Raw genomic sequence first — 6,206 nt, forward strand, 5'->3', positions numbered from 1 at the left:
AATTATCGATACGTCGGAGACGTATCACAACTCATCAGGGGGTGCCCTCCCTCGAGTGATAACATCGCCAAAAGGCGGGGGCCTTCGAATGGCTTATACTCCTTATGTGGGGAGCCGAAAGATTGCAACCACATCTTCTTTGCTTGCTCTTTGGCAAGGTTGGTGTGGGCCAGGTTATGGGATGTTCTCCGGTGTGATTGGAACCCAGGAGGGCATGGGGAGTTCCTAGCCATTACACACGGGCTTCCGGGATCCTTTCGTAGTGTAGTTTGGTTTACGTTTGCGGCGTAATGTTGGGCACTTTGGCTCATATGTAATAAACTAACTATTGAAGGAAATATTTTGAGCAACCCAACTGATGTCTTCTTCCACATATCACTTCATATGTAGAGCTAGAGGGTTATGGTCAGAGCGAAGGACCAGCCGTTGGTGGACGAGGCACGGAGCGCGGTTAGAAGACTTCACGCCAAGATCAGGGAGATGGATGCATCATAGATCTCATGTGATGCCAGCTTATGGCGTTTTGATTTGCATGCTTGTATTCCAAAGGCCTCTGGTGTGGCGATGTACTGTGTGTTTGTGTGTGTGATCCCGAACCTATTTGTATGACTTGTTGGTTATGAGGTTTTATTTATAAAGTCGGGCTGAGGCCTTATGTTTAAAAATATAGGGAGTGACTCTGGGCTTCACAACACTTGCAGCCCACTCACTTGCGCCTTATTTTTATCACTATGAGTCTAAGTGACGGACTCAGTCCCGGTTCGGTTCGAGTACAACTCGAATCGACTCCATTTCATTCGGATCACATCCAACTACTTAGACACGACTAGAGTTACTCCTCTGAGTTTTTTTTTGTCATGGCTCTGAGTCTCACTCGCTTCCATGAACACTTGGTCTTAAGTCGATAACTGGTAGCGGCTCCTAGCAAAACGTGACATCTCCCAGGTGATGTAAAGTCATAGCAACCAACCTTTAGATTCACCCGACTAACTCTTAGTCGTCCGCCTCGGTTAACACTTAACCGAGTCACGCATGGCCATACTTCCCTAATCTTAGCATTCGAGATGACCCAGAGAATATCTCTTCCAGTGGAGGGGCAAAATCTCATCTTGGTTATACATAAACGCGCTTGTTTCTCAGTCGACATGAACCCTGTCTTTATAACTATCTTTTTATCATCTTTTCTACTTCTAAAAGACTCAGTTCATGGTTGTCCGTTCACACCCTTGCTTCTCAATCTGATGTATATGGGCCGAGAAAATGGGCCCAAGAAAACATGAACTAGAGGAAATACTGTGACCGTGCGTCAAGTAGCAAACGGAAACAGGAGGCTGATCCAGAGTACTCCAGAATCCCTCCTCGATAGTAAAAAAAAGTCACGATCCCCTACCTCTGTCTCCGCCTGGCCGCCTCCGGAGTAAAATGCACCTATGGTCCTGGAACTCTACGGCAAGGTCGACAACAGTCCTGGAACACGGAAACTGCATCGTTACGGTCCTCAAACTCGTCTAGGACGTCCACATACGATCCTGGATACGTATGCTGTTGACGTGGCGCCGCGGAGAGGCTCCTGGCTGGCCCAGGACGGACGCGCGACGGGCAGACAACCCTGGACGGCTGGACGTGCTGGAGCGCTTCGCGTTCAACAACATATGCTGCGTAGCGTTCGGCGAGGACCCGGCTTGCCTTGCCGAGAAGGGCATAGCCGCGCCGGAGAGCACGGAGTTCATGGCCGTGTTCAACTACACGCAGAACACCATTATGGCCCGGTTCATGTCGCCCGTCACGTGGCTGTGGCACATCAAGAAGGTGCTCGGCATGGAACCCGAGAGGCGGATGTGCTCGGCGCTCGCCACGATCCACGGTTACGCGGACAAGATCGTCAGGGAGTGCAGGGAGAGAGGAGGGGAGGCCGACGACTTCCTATCGTTGTTCGCCGCAGCCGGCGAGCACAGCGACGAGAGCCTCCGCGGCATGGTCACCAACTTCATCCTCGCCGGCCGCGACACGACCTCGTCCACGCTGACCTAGTTCTTCTGGCTGGTGTCTACTCGGCCCGGCGTGGAGGACAGGATCGCGCGCGTTAGGCAGCAAGATCAGCGAAGGCGCGCCGACGTTCAGCTTCGACGAGCTGCGTGAGATGCACTACCTCCACGCAGCCATCACCGAGTCCATGAGGTTGTACCCGCCGGCGTCTGCCGACACGCACGGCTGCAAGGAGGACGATTTCCTTCCGGATGGCGCATTCGTCGGGAAAGGATGGCTGCTGACGTCATGCGCCTACGCGATGGCACGGCTGGAGAGCATTTCTTGCGAGGACTGCGAGGAGTTCACGCCGGAGCGGTGGCTCGACGAGGAGGGCGCGTTCCGGCCGGAGAACCCATTCAAGTACCTGATCTTCCACGCCGGGCCGAGGATGTGCCTCGGCAAGGAGATGGCCTACATACAGATGAAGCCCATCGCGGCGTGTGTGCTGGAGAGGTTCAGCTGTACGTTGGCGGCGAGGGGCATCCCAAGCTCGTGTTGTCACTGACGCTGTGCATGGGAGGTGGCTTGCCCATGCGGGTGAAGAACAGGGAGCAGAGTTAGCTAGGATACTTGGACCTGGACGAGTCCATTTTTTCACTTATCAGTCATCACAACTAATTTGTACTCTACTTCTGTAATGATCTCGCTTTGGTTCAGAAAATAAAAATATTCAATAATTGGCTCGATGTAGGGTTAAGAAAGGGAAATCGACCGAGCGTGCCGTCGCGCGTCCGTCCTGGGCCAGCCAGGAGCCTCTCCGCGGTGCCACATCATCAGCATACGTATCTAGGACCGTATGTGGACGTCCTAGACGAGTTTGAGGACCGTAACGATGCAGTTTCCGTGTTCCAGGACTATTGTCGACCTTGCCGTAGAGTTCCAGGACCATAGGTGCATTTTACTCCCGCCTCCGACTCCCACCTCCAATCTGCCTCCTCCCGCCGGTACAGGTCCAATGGCTGCCGACCGCCATTCAAAATTCAAACTGAATCTTATCCCCGCGCTGCAAGGCCCGGTTTCTCTCACTCCCCCTTTCTCTTCAAATTTTATTTCCTCCCCTCACGCACCGGCACTTCTCCGTCGTCGTATTCTCTCGAAGCCATCAGAATCGTGTGGAGGCCGCGCCCCTGCTGGCGCAATTGCTCGCCCAGACCGCGGAGGCCGCCCTCGCTTGCCGTTGGTGTGAGATCATTGAGGCTTGGCCCCTGCCGTCACCGTTGCTCCCCATCATCGGGACAGCCTAGACTGCATCCTGCCGGCGCGTCCGCTCTCTGGTGCCGCGCCGCGTCGAGGCCGCGCCCGCTCTGTGCGTGCTCGCTTTGGGGCTGCATCGTGTCCACGACAAGGTCGAGCGCTTCGCAGCCTCACCAGATACTTCACGGTTTCTTGTACATCTCGGCAAGGTATGGCTCTCGGCCTCTGAGTTCGTGCCCTTCCTTCTTGATTGAGGGCTGAATAAATGCGTTCTGAATGTATGATTCATCTCCGGAGATAGGGTGGGAAGAAATTACAAAAGGTAGTCATGAGAGAATTAACATTGCTCATGATCTTGGATAGCCAGATCATGATAGAACTATGCCCTTGTAGTCATGAGTGAAGTAATGTGCGGCTGCCAATATTTTGGAGCTCGACCACTACAACATTGATTGATGATATGATTATGTTTGGTCAATATTCTAGATATTTTAGATTTCTTACTTCTGATTAGAAGAACATTGAGGTTTCGTTGCAGTGCTGAACCACTACAAAATAATTCTTCAAACATATCAAGTATGGGCATGAAGGAGGTCTAAAAAACGTGTTTCAGTAGAAGATGGGAAATTTTAGTATACTGATTACTACCTCTATACTAAAAAACGACTCCTAATATATATGTGATGGAGAATTAATAAATCATGTGACCTTATTCCCAAATATAGACAAACTATATTGCAGAAAGCTTCATATGAATTCTTGATTAATTAACATGAAAACTCATGATAGCTCATTTTTCTCCCGGGAGGTGTAGGTAACGAACTTATCTTTTAAGTACAGGTCTTTTCGACAATGCCGTGGCTTCCAAGAGATTGCTCTGCTGAAGGAAAGCAAGGTCCTTATTTTGACCCTTTGAAACTATACAAAACAATGAATTATTACAATTCTTGAAAAATTAAGCTTTCATTGTCCACGCTGGAATATTTGTAACGGTGTTGCATGAACATGACAAAGCAAAAAAATTGTGCCTGAGCGGTATGCTTTGTATTTCAACAGGCTTATCCATACATGAGCCATCCAACACCAGAAACCAAAGTGATTCGACCTCAGATCAATGCTCGCCGAAGGAGTCGTATGCAAAGTTTAACACTTGAAAAAAGGCAAGACAAGAATGCACGCCGAAGAGCATGGCGGCAGAGTTTACCACCAGAGCAGAGGCAAGCATTGCTGAATCGTGAAAAGGAAAATTACACTGCTAGGAGAGCCATTCCATGTGCTGAATCCATCTCAATGCAATGCCCTGAGTTAGGTGGTTCACCCTTGATCAATCCATTATGTAGCATACCGACATCTTTCACCAATGTGTTTGAGATAAGAAGTATTGGTAAACTTTCACATCGATCACCAATGTGTTTGAGCTAAAATATTTTTGTGCAGCTTTAATTCGTGAAGGTGGTTGTAAGGGACAAATTAGTAAGTGGGAATCAAACCAGTTGGCTGGGAAGTAATTTTGAGCGTACCATCGTTGTAGTTACCATGATGAGAGTAGATAATGTTGGTAAGTATGGTGCTGTTTTTTCATTTTACATATGCTTTGAAATGTTATATAGTCACAGAATTTCCTAATACATTATTGTACTTTTTTTAATCAGAAGGCAGCCTGCGTACAGCTACCTTTACTAGGGTGCACTTTGCTTCCAATATTGCAGCTGCACGTCAAGTGAAGTAGAGGTAATTCATTGACCAATCATCAGTACTTCTAATTTAGTAGGGTACACTTCTAATTTTTAGTATGAATTAATCAATTATAAATATGTTTTAGGATCAACAACATAAATACGCCTCTTATGGGTTCGGAGGAGAAGTTACGACTGCATTTGGAGCTTCTGCCTAAACATCTAAGAAGTTAGATGTGCACTTTGATGTATTTTGGATGATTTTTTGCTGGCATAGTTGATGTGTAAAGCTGCTCATAGCCTATGCAAGAAGAAAGACTCCAGGGTGACATGGGCTTTTGAGTCAAGTAGATGGAGCATTGATGTAATTATTTGGTATTTCAAAGTTGTGAGCTTGGATGGTTTTGAAAGTGCATGGAGCCCCCATGTGTGGTTTTGGTAATTAATGACAATCCCTATGGACTAATGTTTGCATTGAGTTATATTCGTAGGAGTTGTCCATAGACAATTCTTGAACCATTTGTTGGCTTCAAGGTTGCAATAAGAAGAATTTGATGAAGGATATCAAGTGTCAAGTATGTCTTGAAGATGAAGTAAGCCCTCAAGTTACTTCAAGACATCAACATGTTTGTATTAGGTTGCAATAAGAAGAAATTGATGAAGGATATCAAGTGTCAAGTATGTCTTGAAGATGAAGATGAAGTGAGCCCTCAAGTTACTTCAAGACATCAACATGATGAAGAATGAAGAATGAAGTGCAAGTTCAAGATGAGCCAACTCGAAGAGTTCATAAGCTTGAAGCTTGCCATGGAGAAATGAAGTGCAAGTTCAATATGAGCCATCTCGAAGAGATCCTTTGCTTGAGTCTTGCCATCCATATGGTGATCATGGATATGTGAAGATGCGCCGAAGAAGCTCTCCCATGGTGGATTATGGGGGAGCAATCCACATGGTGGTCATGGTTATGTGAAGATGCGCCGAAGAAGAAGCTCTCCCATGGTGGATTATGGGGGAGCAATCCACAAGACTTCGTCAAGCAAGAACAAGCAAGAAAGGCGTTCCATCTTGTTGAGGTCAAGATCGTCGTCATCAAGCTCGAGTGGAATGCGCAAGTATAAGGTTTGCTCTTGATAGGGTTTCTTTCTCACCGGTCTCATAGTGTAGTTGGAGAACGGTTTATAGTTTAGTTGCCGTACTATCAAGAGGGCACTCGAGTGAGTAACTCGATCGTATCATTCGGAGATGTAACATCCCAAAAATTCAAAACAAAACAAATGAATTTCCCTAGTTCCAAATTTTGGAACCAAC

The 6,206-nt window shown here is 47.6% G+C and overlaps 1 pseudogene; it reads left to right on the top strand.

Moving 5' to 3' along the window:
- The first annotated feature begins 1,430 nt into the window (after window positions 1-1,430).
- Window positions 1,431-2,589, top strand: LOC127315813 (cytochrome P450 CYP94D108-like; annotated as a pseudogene).
- Window positions 2,590-6,206: the final 3,617 nt, after the last annotated feature.

This window comes from Lolium perenne, chromosome 7 (assembly GCF_019359855.2).
Source record: "Lolium perenne isolate Kyuss_39 chromosome 7, Kyuss_2.0, whole genome shotgun sequence".
Lineage (NCBI taxonomy): Eukaryota > Viridiplantae > Streptophyta > Magnoliopsida > Poales > Poaceae > Lolium > Lolium perenne.